The sequence below is a fragment of the Zonotrichia albicollis genome, chromosome 5 (genome assembly GCF_047830755.1).
Source record: "Zonotrichia albicollis isolate bZonAlb1 chromosome 5, bZonAlb1.hap1, whole genome shotgun sequence".
Lineage (NCBI taxonomy): Eukaryota > Metazoa > Chordata > Aves > Passeriformes > Passerellidae > Zonotrichia > Zonotrichia albicollis.
Genome location: NC_133823.1, coordinates 72,476,379 through 72,495,424, shown reverse-complemented (window position 1 = coordinate 72,495,424; position 19,046 = coordinate 72,476,379). Strand labels below are relative to the sequence as shown.

The 19,046-nt window shown below is 39.1% G+C and overlaps 2 long non-coding RNA genes across 3 annotated transcripts; one reads left to right on the top strand and one right to left on the bottom strand.

Annotated features, from left to right (window-relative positions):
• The first annotated feature begins 1,675 nt into the window (after positions 1–1,675).
• On the top strand, positions 1,676–17,599 carry LOC141729216 (uncharacterized). The gene is made up of 4 exons (XR_012580594.1): positions 1,676–1,814; positions 3,488–3,592; positions 3,988–4,068; positions 16,038–17,599. It is a non-coding gene; the product is annotated as an uncharacterized LOC141729216 (long non-coding RNA).
• Positions 3,296–10,583, bottom strand: LOC113460262 (uncharacterized). 2 transcript variants are annotated; one of them, XR_003382062.2, is made up of 4 exons: positions 10,091–10,583; positions 7,017–7,137; positions 5,937–6,092; positions 3,296–3,614 (listed from the first exon to the last, which is right to left on the bottom strand). It is a non-coding gene; the product is annotated as an uncharacterized LOC113460262 (long non-coding RNA). The 2 variants fall into 2 exon arrangements; XR_012580593.1 differs by having other exon boundaries at positions 3,296–6,092.
• Positions 17,600–19,046: the final 1,447 nt, after the last annotated feature.

Sequence of the window (19,046 nt, the reverse complement as noted above, 5' to 3'; positions counted from 1 at the left end):
ATTTCTGATATATTTTCTAAGAATCAATTTTCTCTCATGTAAATGGTTCTCTGGAGAATTTCATAAGTAGAGGCAGTAGAAACAAAAAACAAAACCTGCCATTAAGACAAAAATATTTTCCATTGTTGGCACAAAAAATAATCCAAATATGCACATGGCCAGGCAAAGCACTGTTTGAGTTGGTTCAGAGCAATGTCATGCTGTTCTGTCAAAAGCAGCACAAATATCTCACGACGTCAGCCAAGACGAGCAGCCCAAGTTGTAGACACTTGGTAAATCACTCGTGTTGTTAACCAAAGGAGTCTCAGCCTGAGAGCTGTATACATTTTAAAATCAAGAAGCAGCAGGAGTGATGATCATTTGCTAACAGATACAGATGCATCTCAAACCCATTGGGAAGCCAAACATTCCCTGTCTGCCAAGAGACAGGAAAGAATTTTGAGCACGGTTGAAACTTTTAAAGGACAACAGCAATTAATCCCCTTCATTCATTACCAGGTTATGGCTGGAAATAATAATTGCACTGAAGGCAGTGACCACACAGTGAATAGAGAATGTTCCACAAGTAATGGCTGCTTCAGTAGATTCCTGAGTGCTCTTGGTCAGGATAGAACTAAACTCAGTAATTTCCAGCCCTCTTTCTCATTACCCAGCCAGGGCAATTGGTATCAAATCCCACCAGAGGTTCACATCCCACATCACTGCTGTGCAAACTCAGGCTGCATGGATACAACTGATAAAATTTACTCACCACCTTCCAAGAAAGAGGGATATGAGAGATTCATGGTAGAAGGTACCTTTGTTCTATAGAAGGTTGAAAAGAATTCAGGGAAAAAAATTACTTGACATTATATAGGGCTGACAGCGTTACAGGGCTCATTCTGCTTTCTCAAAATCCAGGTTATATTTCTTGGCATCTCCTCAGACTTTATCAGAACAGAGATTCTGTTTTTTCACTGCAGCCCAGATTTTCTCCTGTCGCCACATGTACCATTGCTTTCCTGCTTTACACCTTCCCTCCCGTGGAAACTTCTCATTTCCATTTGGCACTTCTGTTCCCTGCATTGCAAACTGCTTTAATTCTTTATTTTAGCTACTTTCAGGTGGCTTTGACCACATCAAGCCTCAACACATCTACAGCCCCAGACTAGATAGATGTTTTCATGTGCCCAATATATAGACATGAACTGAAAGCAGCTGCTGTCAGGTTTGGCTTCAGCCCAGGCATTGTGACTGGAATTTAAAATCCATCTAATCCATGTTAGCAGACACTGTCAAAATTTCCTCAGATCTAGGTGTTCTGATTTCCACCTTTTATTTCCAGGTTGATACATTTTTCTAGTTAGAAACTAGTTCAGATTTCCCTGATTCTTGTTAAAATACTCACAAAGAGGTGCCAGTCTTGGATGTCCTTCCAGGAAAGTTTAAATCTATGTGCAAGAAAGAGAAAAATACTATTTCTTTTTTTATTTTTCTAAGGTGGTGAGTCAATATTAACTGTTTTCCTGTTTCTTTTGCTGTGCTTCCCCCTTCTGTGCAAATATGTGCAGAGTTGCTGCTGTTATATAAAGAATGCAAAGCAGTAGTTTATTTTCTTCTTCCAAAATAAATATTCTGAACATTTTTTTTCTTGTGTTCTTTTCCCCTTTGCTGAATATCCTTGTTGCTGTTATTTTTGGTAACATGACCCTGGTTGAAAAGAAATCATCTGTACAGAAACAAGAGGACTGAATTCGGGCAGAAATTGCTGCGAAGAATAAATGCTAGACTGATGTTTTCAAAAGAATAAATGCTGTTTTCAACACACATTTTTGGTAAGTGCACAAGTAATATTCTGCTGTAATCTATTTCAGAAGTCTTTTGCATTGTGTAAGTCACTCCTTTCATGAATGCCTGTAGCTGGGCAGATCACAATATTGTCAAAAGGTGTTCAAACATGATTAATATTTCTCATGTCAATGGTTATTTTCTGAGCAAATGGATTCTTGAAGATTTGAGATGTTAATGATATATGAAGACTGAACTCAGTAATCTGCATGCAGATTTTGATGTTTAGTAAGAAACATGGCATAAATCAAGAGGCATTGTAATCTCTAATGGATTTTTTTCACCAAGGTGCTATTATTAGTTTAATTTTTAATTTTTTTTCAGCCTTCCTCATTCTTACTTAAATGATCTTTTATTTTCTTTTTCTAATTAGAGTTTAATATTTCACATTTGGTTGCCAAAACTGAAAATGTGTATTCTTTGCTTACAGTAGATGTTGGAATTATTCCTTGCCATAGCCCTGGTATGAAGTTTGTTTTAAAACATGAAAGATCCATTTTAGATTCCTGAAAAGCGGCATTAAAATTTCTTGTTAGATATTGCTGATTGTGATTGAAAACCACTTCATTAAATTACAGTTCAGAGAGATGAAGGACATCTTGCAGCAATGAAAATGGTTGCAAATTTAATTAAAACATTAAATTATTGTTGGAATAAAGGTCATAATCATAAAACCTAATTGAAGGAAGTGCATTAGCATGTACCCTAAGGTATCCTTTCCACTTCCAAATATCTATTACATATTTGACATTTGAAGAGGAAAGAGGTTCCGTTTTATCTGGATGGATGAACGGCGATGGGGAGAAGCGTTATACATAATACAGTGTAAGAGCCCCATTTTTCAAAACATCATTTGCTCCTGGCATAGGTGCAAAACTCTCATTTTATGTCTCTGACTGAGGAAATTTCCCTTATTTATTGAGCATCATGGACCTGCACAGGGCAGAGGACATCATATCATGTACTTAGACTTTTCCCTGTGGAAAAAGTGGAACTTTTCCACAGCCTGCAGAGAGTACCCTGGTATAACTCTGGGTGTATTTATGCAATTTTTCACTCCATTTTCTCTCCCTGCAGCAGGTGAGGGAGCAAACACTGCATAGGGAGAGAAAGTAGAATCTGCAAAACATCTATCCATAAAACCCTGCTGCAAGTACACTGCTAATGCTGCTACAGGACAGCTGTCACCTTATCTCCTGGGAATCACTTTTCTAAATACAAAATACCCCAAACTGGAATAAATCTTCTTATTAATGATTTCTCCTAAATACTCAGCAGTAGTCTCTGAATTCAGGTGAAGTCTTGCAAAATGTTACCCATACCTTTCTGCATTCACTGCTATCTTTTAGAAAAAGGAGAGGATTTTTTTAAAAATATCTCAGAGGGGAAAATCAGAGTGAGTAACTTGAAAAATTAAGATATCTCTGTATAAATTTTTTTTTCATGTATATTTGGGAAGAAAGTCAGGATGGCCAAACTGGATTTCATAAATCAGCTGCAGATTGAAATGCTTTATTGCAGCAAATCACTTTACACTGTGGAAACAAAATAAGAATCATGCATCAGTTTCTGACAACAAAGTAATTCTTAAGATCCTTAAATAGCAGAAATCCTCTAAACCTTCTCTAATGCCCATCATTTTTCCTTGCTGTTTCTCCAGACGTTGTTCCAGTGGCCATTTCCTCCCATTCCTGACCAGTTGTGCCAAAGCCGTGTGAGGAGCAGCTGAAGACAGCTCAGCCTTTCTTCTCATCTGATAGTTCAGGTCCATGGTATTTGCTAGAAAGCTAATGCTGAGAGAATTAGTAAAATACTTTGTAAAACCCAGGGTTTTTTGGAAGTTTAAATCTACTTGTGTTAAATTTTCCCTTTTTTTTCTTTTTCTGCAAGTACCAAAGGCTTCTTTGCCCTCTCCTGCTTTACTTTTTCCTTGTTTCCCCATGCTTTCTTATATTCAAATGCATTCCTTTATAAGCAAAAATATTTAATACTAAAACCAAAGGAGATGAATCAGAAATTGGAGAAGATATCAGATATTGCTTCTTGGAATTATAATATGTATCCTTGTTCCCCAACCAGAGGATTTCAAGATCCATACTGCTATTTTTCTATTCTGTTATATGGAAGCTGCTTCTGAATCCCTCATTACTTGCTTTACAGAGAATTGTGACATGTGACACAATGGGACACAGATTTCAATACTGTTTGGATCTGCACTGAGATCTCCAGGAACCCTGGCATGTAAGTGAATCCTAGAATTTGGCTGTTTTGGCAAATGTCAGCTCTCAGCAAACACTTAAATGAGCCAGTAGAAACCCTCCATAATAATCTTACAGCCATTATCTGAATAGGGAGTTCTGATCTATTGTCTTAATTGCTGGTCTAAATTAATCCACATATCCTGAAAGGTACTAGAAAGCATTCAGGATCATTGTATGAAACTTGTGCAGCTGCATCCTCCAGTGCTGTATTCTCTGTAGGTTATTTCACTGCTTTATCTCTCCCTCCCCTGACATGAATAATTTTTAAAAAAATTAATTTTCAAATGAATTAAGCAGGAATTATTTATTACCGCTTTTCTGCTTTAAAAACTGAAAGAACTAGATTAATTGCATTGTATTTTATAGTATTTGAAACATCAGAAAGAAATATGATAGGAAAATTAATATTTGACACTTGTGTCCATTAATGAAATTGGAAGGGATTTCCAGTTTACTGATAAGGCATTTCTGAAGACCTATTTAGAGTTCCAGCCTGAGCATGACACTGATGAAAGAGGTGAAGGAAAAAATATACATGGACCAAATGAAAAAGGAGTAGAAAGCAGAAATATTTAGAGCACAGGAGGCTAAAATGGCACTGGGTAACTGCAATAATTTCAGGGAACAAGGATAAAATGAGAAGTGCCTGAGAGGAAGCTATATATTTTAGGAACTAAACTGAACTTGAAATTAAGATTGAGGTATTGCTACATTTCTGTTGCTCAAATAAGCAGAAGATTTTCTCTGATAAATAGTTTGGGCTTTTCTCCTTCTGCTTCCCAGCATGCTACAACTGTTCATTATCAGCACATCAAAAAAGACAGATAAAGGTATTCTAGAACAGATGAGACATGAAACTTAAGTGAAAAATGTGTAGATTTTGTTTACTTGTTCTTTTGCCAATTACTGACAAAATCTAAATGTAGTTTATTGCTAAGTGAGAGAAGGGTTGTCCTTAATTACAAAAGTCAAAGTTACTTTTCTCTTTTAAGCTGTATGGGTTTATACCTTTTCTGTCTATTGTCTCTGAATCAATCAGTATAAAACATATCTGTGGTAATCAGAATGGTCTGGTGGGAGCTGCTGAAACAAATTAACAAAACTGAGGGACATTTACCATTTAGAGATTAGCAGCACAAGAATTCAAAATTCCTATCACTTGCTTTAGCATGGAGAAAAACCTCTCAGCCTACAAACAGTTTAGGAAAAAAAGGAAACAGGATGAGTCTCATGATCTGTTTATTTTTGATCACTTTTGTGGGTTCTTATCTATGTCAGTTTTTTATGTAGGTAAAAAAAATTGCAGTTTAAAAGTTTTCTAGTTTGAGTTATTGGCATCATTCCATTCCATTTGAGTTACATAAACAGATCACACCCCATCACCAGTTGTCAAACCTAGCTGGTTCTTATGACATTAATTTTTCCAATTTCAAATGCACATCATCCATAATTACTGAATACCTAACTTCCACTTCCTTCATTTGAATTTGAGGCATAAAAGAAGTGCCAGGTGCTTTGCTGAATCAGGAAAGCTGAACAGCACATAGGAAAATGAGAAGCAAGAGCTGCAAAGAAAACCAGATTCACTTCTACTTATTGTTTGTAAGTACTTCCCAAAGCTGCTTGGAGCTCACATGGAAGCTGCAATATCAAATCAAATGGCAGTAAAGGCAAGCAGGTAGGGAAAAGGAGAAATCTGGTAGCACCCAGGGAAAATGAGGCAGTGCTGCTGCTTCTGCGGCTTCAGTGAATTGCCAGTTTACATCTTAGAAACCTTGCAAGACTGCAGTGAAGCATTTAATGTAATACAGAGGTTCTGAATGCTGGCAGAGAAAAAAATCACAATACCTTGAAGAGCAATGCCATTATCTCAACATTTACAGTGATTAAAATTTTTCTAGGCTTTTTATTTCCCCTTTCTCGTCAGGAGTTTTTTCCCTTCTGACTGATCATTCATTTTCAGTCTGTTCCTGAACAGCTTTATCAAATGAAGGCTGGGTGGCTCTGTAATGAGAACACATCCAATAAAAGTGCTTTCAATTACATTTTAAAACTGCAAAATATCAAATTACTGCTGCATGAGGATACTCCATTGAAAACTCCAGGATTACAAGAGAGGTCATTATGTTTCCCTGCTATATGGCTTTCAAGTATAATACCAGGGTGTCTCCTTAAATATGATTCATTGGAAATGTTACAGTGAACAAACCAATTCTTCATTTCTAGAGCTCTGCAATCAATGAAAGAGTTCATACAAAGCAAGGAACAGTGTAAACTTTAATTTCTTTATTTTGATTACTACTGGAATTTTTGGATGGTAAAATAGAAAATATTTTCTTAAAATGTGATCTAGTTTTCACTTTATCTGTGATTTACTGAATTCTAATATTTCTCCTCATTCCAGTTCTACCCATAAGTGCTTCCTTTCATCTTTTGGTTCTCATTCACCAGCTGACATTGGGCTGGTAGAGAACTGATGGACTTGCAGGAGATCCAAGCTTAGCTCCTTATTTTGTCATTCCCATGATGCCCCTCAGAAATTAATGTTCCAATGTAGTTAAGTTCCATTTGCAAAAGACATTTAGATACTCAGAAAGCAGTGGAGCAGAAGTGCTGAATCACTTTGTTTTAGAAACCTTACCCAAATCTCTCTGTGGTCAAGTTCCCAGTTTCTCAAGTCAGTCCTTCTTTATCACTGGGATTACAGATTTTTCAAAGACGCCACGTCTGGCACAAATCACATTTTTTATAAGAAAACACCAAGCCTCAGGCCTTTCCATTCAGCATTCATTTTACCTGCCTAACCATTAATATCACACATTTATTAATAAAGTTTCTTAGGGCAACACAGCAGTTGTGTTCACTAGAATAAGCCATGAGTGCAGTTTCCAAAGTAGGAAAGGTGGGAGTTGTTTCCTGCAGTATCACCTGGAGCACCCCAGGCTCAGGGTGGGCATGAGGTCCTCCAGCAGTTTGTTCCCTGGGCACAAGGAGGGTCCTGCCAGGTGTGAAAGGTTTGTGCCTTGTTCAAGGTTCAGATCATGAGGAGCTGTGAAAGAGAAGCAGGAAAGTGGATTTCATTACCAGCAAACAAAAATCGTGACTGCAGTTCCCAAGTGGAGCCCCAGACCAAACTTAGACCACTCAGTAAAGTGTGTGCATGGAACCAGGAGCAGCAGGATTCCTGGGTGTGGGAATTCAGAGCTCTGTCCATGTCCTCTGGCTTTGGAGCAGATGCCACAGAGCCCAATGGCTCCACCATCACACACAGATGAGGGAATCTCACCTTTCAAGCATCAGCTTTGTGCAATTTTTAAGAACATACTTTACCTTTCACACATTTTTGTGGTATCACAGAACTCTATATTCCCGCTGCCAGATGGAATTCATGGTTTACCAGAACTGAGTTAACTCTCAAAAGCAAATCTGTTTTCCTCTCCCCTTGGCAGATCCTGCCTGACTGCAACATGCCTCTCTTTAAGGCTGCATGGGGCCAAAACCACAGGCAGCAGGGCCTCTGATTCCTGCACTGCTTGCACACCTTAAGGAGTGTTTCTGTAGCATTTACTCTTCTAGACTGCATGAAAAACATCACATGGTACTGAGATTCCAAACAATTTTTACTTATTTCCTGCTTGATTTGTATTTTACATTAAGGATTGTTGTCTAATGATTTGCTTTCTGTTGTTCATTGAGCAACTCAGCTTCCAGCTGTGATAACAAAAACATCTGTCCTTTTGCTGCTGCTAACGTGGGAGGCCATATGGGCACTGAGAAATTCACAGTACAAGAGCTGCATGGTAATGATCAGCAACTTCCCTTCCAGCACAAGGGGTTTTGTGATGATATAAAGTGTGATAGAATAGCAGAATAAAATACCAGAAAAATTCAGGTGAGCTCTCTGGAGGTCACCTAGTCAGAGCAGAGCTGGTTGGGTCAGGTTGCTCACAGATTGGTACAGTCATAGTCCAGGTAATTATCAAAGGTGCAGGAACTGGACTCAAACCTATGGAGAATAACTCTGTCAGTGCCCCTCAGACCATTTATCCCTATCCAATCAATCCATCAATATAAAGAAAGGAGTATTAGGCATGACTTCAAATGTTCCATCCTCCTTAGCATTAAAAAAATGTATTTGTGTAGTTCCAGCTATTGATTGCACCAAATAGGGATTGTGTCAGTATTCATAAACACCTGAAGGGAGGGTACAAATTGAAAACAGGGAAAAATGACATTTTTAAAGCCAGCATGCCAAAGCTGCAAGGAAATTGTGCATGTGCAAAGATATTTACAGTTATTAGTACAGACTAAGTAAAAATGCCCGTGATTGCTCTGACCTTCAGCTCATTACATTACTAATTATCTTCCATATAAAATAAACACGTTTTAATTATATTTATGCACAAGTGCATCTGAAGTTTGGATAAACATTCATGAATAAATGAAAAACCCAATGAACACCAGACTTTATAAGGAAAACACTGACAGAAGATTTAATTGCAGCTTTGAGAGTGGTTCTGATGCAACATCAGCCCACCTAGCATAAGTTTTAAATTATATTTGATTACAATTATTATAATCTTTTACATGAAGCAATCACTTGACTGACAATTGCATGGAAGAGAGAATAGAAACCTAGCAACATAACAATTCTTGTTATTATATATGGACCCTTGCAGAAAGCAAAGTCTGCTTGAAAACTTTGCCTTTAGTATTTGATGTGAGCTGTAATTCAGCTCAGTGAAGAATCCTTAAAGTCCTCTGTGTCTGTGGTCAAGAGAGGAGTTGTGGTGTTCAGGCACCTGTGGATCAAACCCATCATTTCTGAAAGACTTGGCAGGGGTTTTGTGAATGATCCATTGAATGATCCTGAATTTGACATTTTTGACACTATCCCTGACTTTGCTATTTCTCTTTACCTGCCCATGTCTCCTTGCTAGGATTGCCTTGGTGTGTGATGTCCCTCACAGAGTTGGTTTGCTGCCAACAGGGAATTATACAGCATATGAAAGGATGGACCTGTCATACATAATTCCAGACATTATAAATCCAGCCTTAAAAGAGTTCCTAACTTTGATTTTAAGTGCTTGTCTCCAATTTTCCAAAGTGGTGACTACTTTTGCTACTACAAGTACCACAAGTACTATACCACCAACTGGTGCAAGTGCCTTTAATGTATGCTACTGCTTATAAAATAGTTCTAATCCAGAATTTCTCTTCTCTGCTTTTCATGCTGTCTGGACTATTAAGCACAGAGATACCAGGCTGCTTACAGGTCATATCAGATATCCTTTAAGTGCATTGGGTTCCCAACACTTTTATCTTGGCAGACTGAACAGTCCAGTGCAGGGCATGTGGGACAGCAGTACAGCTAAATCCCAGTGTGGCTACTTCTTCAAGGCTGACAATTCCCATCTACCCCATTTTCTTGAATTGTTAAAACCATGAAAATATAAAAATACCCTGTTTACAACTATGAACTGAGAATCCCACATTATATCACTCTTCTGCTGTGATCTGTTTAGGGGGAAGAATATAAATTAAGCCTATTTATTTGGCTTGAAGTTCTTGCGACTTCTTTATGAAGCACCATGAGGTCTGCAGGTCATGAAGATGTGTCTACATTTTTTTTTAGGATTCAGTTAAACTGAGCAAGACGTATCAAAACCCATCCTCTTTGCCTATAAGATAAAGGTCAAATTGTCATCATTTAAAAAGTCTCCACAATACAGAATTTCAACACAGAAACACCAGTAAACAACTATGTTATATTTATAGTTACATTTATATTTATTCACTGATCAGATTTTCAGTGGAGTCTAGAAAAACTAGACACTTGCTATGATAAGAAGCAATTACCACATCACTTTCGGGTTAAATGATTTTATCCAAATGTCAGTAAGAAGTTTACTCAGTTATTTTTATTGCATGTTATTTTTATATACATGGCCATGGAGTATTCACCACACATACAGAAACAGATAAATTGAGCACTTACTTACCAGATTGTACAGCACTGCAGAAAATCAGATGGAGTGTCAGTAGCTTAATTCAAATTCTTTAAAAGTACATCAAGACTAACAAAATCATTCTCCTTTTCCCATTAATATAATGTTTCTTTTTCTCCTCCTGAACTCGACAGTTTTCCATGATAAAAGAGATCTTTCAAGCAATAAAACATACTTTTTAAAGCAATTAACAGGGCCAAGAGTTTTCTAACAAAGCTATAAAAATCGATTACTGATAAAGAAAATATTTTGTTCCAGTCAGATTTTCTTCCCAAACACACTTCAGTTTTATGCCCTTCTGTCCCTCAGATGTGTGTGAGTTGTTCAGGCTGTTTAAGATCAAGGAGCTTCCTCACAACCACAGGGTGAAAAGTGTGCAACAAGGGCCTCGTGTGGGAAAGTAGAGCTAGTTCTGCATAGCCTTATGTGATTGCACAATAGAACTTGGGAAATATGGTTTCTAATATTCATTTTCTGCTATTCTTATCCTGAGGATGATAGCAACCAATGAACACAGGTTTTTCAGTGAAGTTAAAATTAAAAACAAAGTGAGAGGCCAGTACTATCCAGCTGGGAGGTCAAGGAACACAAACTCAGTGTGGCCCTGTCCCTCCTGCCTTTGGAATGAGCCCTCTGTCTCCTGGGAGCTGAGGGCTGCTGCAGAGCATCCTCCCATGCTGAGGGTTGTAGGGACAGACACACTGCCTTCCATGCTGCTTTCCACCAGCTTTGCTTCCTGGCTCCTTCTCTGGAAACTCTCCAGCTGATTTGTTTGTGGGCCCTACAGGAAATTTCCCCAGACTCAGAGGTTTTGCTTTTGAGAAAGTTGAGTTACTGCAGAGAAAACAGGCACAAAGAGGGGAGCAAGGATAGAGATGATGTGTGACAGCAAAGACACTCTCTGATACCAAGTGCTTCCAACCTGTCTGTTCTATTCAGCAGTCATGTTCACTGCCTTGGAATTACCAATTAAAATTGACTTTTATTAATGAATCCTCTCAAAAACACATGACAGCAAATATCCCACGCTTATATCTAGTCAGATAAACAAAATGATAAGCAGTGCAAAATAAATGCTTTTTGCATCACACCAAGACGAATTTCTCCCTCAAATGGGGAAACCAGCCAGCTGCCTTTGGGTGACTAAGTTACAGTGGTTGTGCTGCTCATGGAACTGAGCATCTGCTCCTGCTTCTTCTTGTCCTCAGACACCAAACAAGTCAAAGCACTGTGGTAAAATCTGTCTTGGATATTGAATGCTCTCACAGCAGGCCGCTCCCCTGGTGTGATTCCTCTCTTATTCCCTTCCCGCCCACACAAAAAGGGACCGTGTTAGTTTTAAATAACTTATTTCTTTTGGTATATTCAAGAAGTTTTTAACTTTGTGTACAATTCAGAGCAATTTAAATCTGTGTGTCCTGCTTTAGTCTGCAAACACTTGCTGTTCAGATATGCTTAGGAGTGCTGGCAGAGCACAGGCTCCAGAGCCTCCTGCTGTACCCCATGAGCTGATTCTCCATGAAACCCCTCCCAATAGTGCTGAGACAGACCTTTGCTCACTTTGTGAGGCAGCATCAGTGCCACTTGCTGAAAATGATGAGTAATGAATTGTCAAGAATGTAGATTTTCCTGCTGGCAGCACAATGACAAGGAGCCCTCACATCCCATTCCTTTCTGTGTTAAAACTCTTCCAAGCTTAGCCTGCTAAAATGTGACCAGTTTACTGACTGCTCACCATATGCTGAGTTTAGAAGCAGTGAGGCCTTCCTGAGGGATTCAGTACATATAATATGTTTGGAGAATTTGAGATTAACATAAAAAGTGAGCTCTCTGCTATGAGATGAGATGCTGGCAGTGACAGCTTCTAAAGGTGCTGCCTTCTGGAGATGGCATTTCAAATAGGAGCTCATTGAAAATGAAATGCACAAAGGCTTGCTGAAAAAGTAAATCCAACTTAAATTTTAGATCCTTGTGCACTCTCTGCTATTTTTGAGAAATGAGATCTTCAGTGATGTATTTATACCTGCAGATGAAAATACATCTGATTTGTCACAAAATCATTAATGAATATCAAACACTGTGTGCTCTGCCTGGATAAAACTGATCTGCTGGCATGTGAGCCCATGTGATGGATTTTCACTTGAGTAGCCTCAAAAATATTTGGGAATGTGTTTTCCTTTTTCCCTTCCAAGTTCCTTCTTCCTGCATCTTTTTGTTGCTTGTGAGCTGCACAGATCCAAAAGCTGATTCAACATCGTGAGTCAGAGCGTTCCTTTCAGGATTTCTTAGCCAAGAATCAACAATGGAGAAAATATTTTGCATGGGTTTCTAGTCCATGAAACATCATTCTGTTCCTTTGAATTCGGAAACACAAAGAGAGGATTTTAATTCACCTGCAAGGTCCTGTCCTTTGAGGTTTTTTAGGTAAATTGACTTTGTGTAATGAAATTTTCATTACTTCTGGGAATAACCAGAATAATATGTTTTTAAAAGCATTGCCTACATCAGAATTGTTCCATTTCTAGTTGTAGACTATTTTGAGGAGCAGTATTACAAACCATCAGATAACCAGGACAGCATTTTAAAGGGTGGCTCTTAGAGATGAATTTATGTCCAGTGGGAAGGGCTGCCTGAGCAGAACCCCCAGTTTGGGAGGGTGAGGTCAGGCACTGCAGCCTGTCCATCCTCACCCTAACCCTGTCCCCTGCACAGGCCATGCCCAGTCAGTGGAGCCATCCCCTGCTGCAGCGAGGCTCCTGCTACACAGCTGTGCAAGGGTTCTTCAGGGTGAAGAGAGAGACAAGAATCTTGGCTTCATGATCAGAAGGCTGGATTTATTAATTTATGATATATAATACATTATGACTATACTAAAAGGAATAGAGAGAAAAGTTCAGAAGCTGCTATGCTAAGAATAGAACAGGAGTAGAATAAACAAGAGAGCTCTCTCTGATTCTGTCCCAGAGAAAGCTCAGTCTCTGATTAGCCCTTAATTTTAAACATGGAACATGGGCCAATCACAGGTGCCCCTGTTGCATTCCACAGCAGCAGATAACAATTGTTTACATTCTCCTTCTGGGGCCCAGCTTCCCAGAAGAGGGAAAATCCTAAAGAAAGGATTTTCCGCAAAAGATGTCTGTGACAGACTCCCAGCACTGTTCCACACACGCCAGGGAGGAGAGGAGAGTGACAGGTGGGGTCCTCAAAGTCCTTTTCCTGCACAGATCCAGCAGCACCTCCTGCTGAGCAAGATCAAGGGAATGTTTCAGGCACTCCCGGGTTTTTGTGCATCCCTGCCTTGTTGCTGCTGCTCTGCATCCCTGGTGAATTGGTGCTACAGCCCTGAGCACTTGAGGACTGCAAAGCACTGGTGATAAAGGCACACAGTGCTGCAGAAAGCTCTGCCTCCCACTGCACTTCTATGTATTAAAAAGGAAGGGGATAAAAGGCCCCCACAAATGCCAGGCTCCAGCACCAGGTCTGAGTCATTAATGCGAAGCAGCAGATTCAGTTTCTCCTTAAGTGCAAAATTTATTGCAGCCTGAACTGCTGTACCTTGGGCTGGTGCATGCACAGTGCTCTGTTGATTTCTGTCTGGATTACTGATTTTCCCTGGAAGATTGAGTGCCATTTGAAAGGTGAATTTGTGGGTTCTGGAACATTCTCAGCTGTAGAGGACAATGGCCATTATTTCTCAGTCCCTTTCCCCCTGGTGGCACAATGTGCAGTTACGTGCTTGGTTTCTGGGTGAACCTGTTCATGCTGGATTCCTTCCTGTAGGAGAGCAGCAGATGAGGATATGGCTCATCTTCTGTCTTTTCCAGCCCTTCCCTAAGGAGTATAATGGCTACATATGGTTTTGTGAGACTTACTCCTCAGTCCATATGGAGAAACTTCTGAGCATGTGTTTACAAACAAAACCACACTTTCCTCAGGGCTGTGAGGGAGACTTCAGGATAACTGCCTGTCCAGGTCTCACTTCTTTGCCAAAACAGATGTTATCATGGGCATTTCCTGCAGCAGGTTTTCCTTTCAACAGCATTTCACTCCCTCTCCTAGTGAATGCCTCTGCATTCATTAAATAGAGTTTCAATACCTCAATATCATGTAAAGTTAAAGCAAACAAACAACAAACCTCATGCATTTTCTCATGGTAGTCTTTGGTTCAGAAAGCAGAGTGGCCCAGGGATTCTGCCAACACCTCCATGGTTCACTGTGCATCCCAGTGATCAAAGGATGCAGCTCTTGTTCTCTCAGTATTACAGGTAAGGTTGGCTTGATTACAATGGATTTGCTTCCAGAAAAAGTGAAAATCCAGTGAAGTACCTCACACAGACAAGATTCATCAGCCTGGGAAGATCTCATTCTGCTTCTTTGCACTGCATAAAATTTACCTTACTTTTTACAGTTGAGTGCTATCTAATAGACTCTGTTTAAATGAAAAAAGTGTCAATTATTCAGTATATGAATAGTATTACAATAGTCCATGAGAAATAACCCAAGAATAATTTGTGCTGGACAGAACTTGGCAGAAGTTGGCGAAGTCAGTATTTTCCTTAAAAAGTATGAAAGATAAAGCCAATGACAATTTTTACATTATTAACAACTTGTGTTTTCTATAAGCACAGTGTAGGTGTATGACATTAAGACTATTTCTCCTGCATGAAAACCTGGCACTCATATATATTTGCTTTATTATGACTGGAAAAGTGAAAATGAAGTGAGGCTAGTAAATATCCTGCTTGTTTCTCACATCTCACTGTGCAGACAAGACAAGCTGCAGTTTGCAGCACTTTATTTCTCTTTCACAGAGCCTTGTCTCTAATTGTGTCTCATTAAATGGCAATACAACACTGAACTGGCACCATGCACGAGTGCTCCTCTATCACCTGCTTGGGCTGCTCCTCTGTAGCTAAACTGTCAAACCCTGCCAGTGCTCTCCAGCAAACACAGCCAGCAGGAATGCCCCAAGGCTGATCAGGATTTCAGATGTGCAGGTGTAGGTGCAGCTCATGTGTCCACTGAGAACAGGCAGCAAATCACCCTTTGTTTTCTTCAGTAGTTACATTAATACTGCTCAAAGGAATTGAGCATTCAGGCATGGGGTCTTCTGAAAATTAACAGCTATTCTAATCCTGTTGCTTTTATTTCATGTACTAAATAGTAAATTGCTTTTGACTTTTATTGCCCAATGAATTATTCACTTCAAGTGGGAAAGGCAATTTTATAGTATCTCATAAAAAGCATTTTAAACACGTTGGTTATTATACACTGTCTCTACCACAGATTGTTTGGAATGTTTTAACTATGATATGAGATTTTAAATATTGAACATATTGGGTGCCAGTGAATATTTCAGAAAACACAGACAAGCTCTTCTGGCTTCACAGTTTGTATTATTAAACTGTCATAAAGTGGGAAAAAGCCTCTCCTGTCATGAGACTGTCAAAGAGAGAGCACAGCAGTGACTTTGAAGAAAACCTGCAATTTCAAAGGTCTGAAAGAAGGCAAGGGAGGAAGAGAATAAGAAACATAAGTGTAATGGAACAAAAAGATACAAAGCTGGCTGGGATGTTGAAAAAGGGGGTTGAGTTTCATGGAGTCACAGTTCTGAGCTGTAAGGCTGCCTCGGCAGATGAATGGCTCAGGTTAGAGAGCTCTCTGTGCAACTGTCAAGCTGTAGGATTTAAGCTGGGATTCCAGCAAGTGTTTCAATCAGATAGGGAAATTTAAGGAGGAATACTGACTGCAGGGCCTTACTCTTAGGCAGATAGGTGAAGATCTTATGTCAAAGCACAGTTCTCAGTTTGAGGAAAATAAATGTTACCTGATACCTTCCAGACCTGTGGGTTTAGGGTTTTTTTTTTTTCTTTAAATAATGAAAATAATTACAATAAAAATAATTAAAATAATAGATTTAAAACTAAAATGTTATTTTCAGATTACTCTGAATTGGTCGTGGCTGCTTGGAATTCCTGAGTCTCACAAAGCCATCCTACCTTAACAGCAAGTACTTCTCTTGTGTAGGCTGTCCCAGGAAGATGTGATGTTTTCCACTACCTGACACCAAGGTAATCATTTTGGGGGAAAAGGTTTTATCAACAAGCTGACAGTATGGAACTGGATGTATTCACAGATCAGAGAAACTGATAAAAAGGGTTAACCATGGATCTAGGAATGTAAAAAACTCACTTTCATTGTTGAAATTTCCTAATCTGCAAAAATTTACTTTGCCTGTATGGATAAAAAAAAAGTAGATACGTAAAGAGAAACAAGTCTTAAAACTTAGCAGATACACACAAATATTTAAAGCATGCCTACACTATAGAACTGTGCTGCAATAACCTTTCTGAAAGTACTGACACATCTGCTGCTACACAATGTACAAGGTACAGTCTTCTTTTCATGCTAATCTGGCAAATCCCCTTGATCTAGAAAAGATGAAAGACATTGCAGGGGCTATCTTTTACTTTCATCTTCTCTGTCTATTACCCGAGTCTTTACCTTATAAGTCACCTTTGTCTCACCTGCTTCCTACCCCACAACTTGTCTTTTGAAAGAGCACATTAACACAGTAAGGAGATGCACAAATTGCCTCTTCTTACACAAAAATTATGACAGTCTCTGGAGTACAAGAAGAATGATTGGCATTCATCTGCTGTTTAGACATGCTTAAGTGGGCATACTCCTTAGTGTCCTGAAGAGTCATTTTAAGGTCAATACTGTGTGTAAATAATACAATTCAGCCCAAGTTTAACTGACCAAAAAAAGATGGGGGCTTCCCCATTAAGGTTCAAGATGAAATAGCAATTTTCCTACATATACTAATCATCCAATGTGTCTCTGTTCCCTTGAGGTCTAACCCTTCTTAGAAATTCCACAAGAGAGGATTGCCTTTGCTTTTATGCTCCAGAAGTTTTCCATCCAGAAAATAATATCCCATGTATATTGCATAAATAGAGAAAGAATTATAAAAAGCCAACTGAACTCCAACATCGCACAAGCTATTTTTCCCTGTAACAAATTTCCACAGTTACTCTTGTGTGCCTATTTATATGCCAGTTCATATGGGCTTCTGATACACTTTGTTTCTTTCTCTGCAAGTAATTCAGGTTTCCCTGGGTCTCACTGAAGGATTCCCAGGAGCAGACCTACGTGTTTGTGAGTGTGCAGATACATGTGTAAGAAACATTTCTCCCAACAAAGACTGGTTTTTTATTTGTGACTTAACCAAAGACTCACCAGCAATGAGCAGATTTACGTAAAGGCAAACATTTCCCCTCCACTCAGATTTTCCACATCTACACAGCAGTTATCTTTCTAGTGAAGATGTGTTATTTTCCTCATGAAGTTCTCAAAGCAAGTGCTTTGTCTAAAAAAAGGTAAGGAAATTTATACTGCAGACTGCTTGCTGGTTTACTTTTCTTCTTTGTGGGAAAAGGATGGAATTGATGTTACCTAAAGCCAACTTAATCCATTAAAACGTTTCCATCAAGCACAGACTCCATGCTAAAGAAATTATAAGTAAGTAAAACCAGAAATTATAAAGAGTTGGGAGTTTTCCTTGTGCACTGATCTTTGTTCATGACTTGTATTTAATCTCACTGTGAATGCTCCAAATATGAAGAACTGCCTTTCCAAATAGGAAGCAGGACTGGAAACCTGTGCCATTGGTGAAGGAAATTTCTAGCAGCTCTGCTTCCTCTTGAAAATGAAGCAGAATAAGTGAGGGGGAAAGTGATGATAGTCCTTATCCAGGGGGCATTTTCTTTTTTCATGGAGCCTTTTATCACATGATACAGTTACATGGAGAAGCTGGAACAAGCAAAAGCAAATGCTAAATACCTGGCCTGATGTATCAAAAAGCAACCTCTTAAGAGCAATGATGTTAAATAGATGATACTGTGTAAACAAAGCTGGATCTGGGGATTTTTAGAAAAAGACTTACATTAAATCAGAAGTCAAACAATGCCCTTGAAAAAGGATTTTTCGTTGTCATTATCAGGAGAAGGAAGGCATTTCCCAGTAATAAATGGTGAGGTAAAATGGATTTTCCTGTCATGGTGTTAAATTCTACTGTCAATAGGATTAACTGGATGTTAAAAACCTGAGGTGTTTCCTTCTGAGTTATAAACATTTTTAAAAGAATAAAAATTGCTGCATAAATTCCAAGGAGAAGCTAAAACACAAAGTACAGGTGACTGCTTTAAACTGGAAAAGCAGCTCACTCTGGACAATGAAATGGAGGATGATCTGTTTTGCTGAGAAAGCTTTTTTGTTTTCCAGCCAGATGAAAGATTTTCCATGAAAGAAAAAAAAGGTGATGTACACAAAGCCCTCTGCCTTTCCTGCTCTATGAAGTAGCAGCTTGAGTGAAGCCTGAGGGGCCTGGGGCAGCTGTTAAACAGCAGGTCCTCCCTTCCCTGGCAAAATGTGATGCCAAGTAGCTGCACAGTCCCAGATTTGGACAGGCCAGAGGAAAAGGCAAAAATAACTTCCAGTAGTAAAAAAACCTATTTTTGAGATGTGTCAGCAGACACTGATTTAGAAACCAAACTGCACCAACATGAGAAGACCCATTGAAACTCCAGCATGGGTGTTGAGCCACAGCAGGCTGGACTGTTTCACACTCAGCTGGGGAATTTTCCAAGGTGGTAAAGTGTGCACATCCAGAGATATGAGTAACACTTACAGGCATCTTACAGCTTCTGTAAGAAATCTCATTCTTTCCAAGCTTCAAAGTTCTCAGATAAATACAACAATTGCAGAAATTAGATGATACAGGGGGAATAAATGGAATTTAATGCCGTCATCACAAATTAAAGTTCATGTAAAGCTAACATTTATTACCATGGGCTGATAATCTGCAGGCTAGCTAAAGTTCCTTTGCTGCCATACACCCCTTAGATTAGCACAAACTCACTGTGGCCAGAGCAAAATCTGAGTACAA